Source organism: Etheostoma cragini, chromosome 20 (assembly GCF_013103735.1).
Source record: "Etheostoma cragini isolate CJK2018 chromosome 20, CSU_Ecrag_1.0, whole genome shotgun sequence".
In the NCBI taxonomy this organism is placed as follows: Eukaryota; Metazoa; Chordata; class Actinopteri; order Perciformes; family Percidae; genus Etheostoma; species Etheostoma cragini.
In genome coordinates, this window is record NC_048426.1 from 23434975 (window position 1) to 23436376 (window position 1402).

Here is a 1402-nt window from a genome sequence, read left to right on the forward strand (position 1 = left end):
GTATATTCTTTGTTTTTGTCATAAAACAAGAAGAGTCTGACGTCCTCTGGAGAATGTGGGCATCGATCCCACTACCTCACACATGCTAAGCAAGCGCTCTACCAATTGACCTAATTCCCCTGTACAAAAAGTGGAAGAAAAGATTTAACATATTTCATAGAGAAAAGACACGAAAAAGTCATAGTATTGCATTTCGAAAAAAGTCATAGTACTGTATGTCAAAAAAAGTCATAGTATAGTATGTCGAAAAAAGTAAAAAAAAGTCATAGTATAGTATGTCAAAAAAAGTCATAGTATAGCATGTTGAAAAAAGTCATAGTATAGTATGTCGAAAAAAGTAAAAAAAAGTCATAGTATTGCATGTCGAAAAAAGTCATAGTATTGTATGTCAAAAAAGTCATGTATAGTATGTCGAAAAAAAGTCATAGTATAGCATGTCAAAAAAGGTCATAGCATAGTATGTCGAAAAAAGTAAAAAAAGTCATAGTATAGCATGTCGAAAAAAGTCATAGTATAGTATGTCGAAAAACGTCATAGTATAGTATGTCGAAAAAAGTCATAGTATAGCATGTTGAAAAAAGTAACAAAGTCATAGTATAGCACGTCGAAAAAAGTAACAAAGTCATAGTATAGCATATCGAAAAAAGTCATAGTATAGCATGTCAAAAAAGTAAAATAGTCATAGTATAGTATGTCGAAAAAAGTAAAAAAAAGTCATAGTATAGCATGTCGAAAAAAGTCATAGTATAGTACGTCGAAAAAAGTAAAAAAAGTCATAGTATAGTATAACGAAAATAGTCATAGTATAGTATGTCGAAAAAAGTCATAGTATAGCACGTCGAAAAAAGTAACAAAGTCATAGTATAGCATGTTGAAAAAAGTCATAGTATAGCATGTCGAAAAAGGTCATAGTATAGTATGTCGAAAAAAGTCATAGTATAGCATGTCAAAAAAGTAAAAAAAGTCATAGTATAGCATGTTGAAAAAGGTCATAGTATAGTATGTCAAAGAAAGTCATAGTATAGCATGTCGAAAAAAGTCATAGTATAGCATGTCGAAAAAAGTCATAGTATAGCATGTCGAAAAAAGTCATAGTATAGTATGTCGAAAAAAGTCATAGTATAGTATGTCGAAAAAAGTCATAGTATAGTATGTCGAAAAAAGTCATAGTATAGTATGTCGAAAAAAGTCATAGTACAGCATGTTGAAAAAAAGTCATAGTATAGCATGTCAAAAAAGTAAAAAAAGTCATAGTATAGCATGTTGACAAAGGTCATAGTATAGTATGTCGAAAAAAGTCATAGTATAGCATGTCAAAAAGTAAAAAAAGTCATAGTATAGCATGTTGAAAAAGGACATAGTATAGTATGTCGAAAAAAGTCATAGTATAGCATGTCGAAAA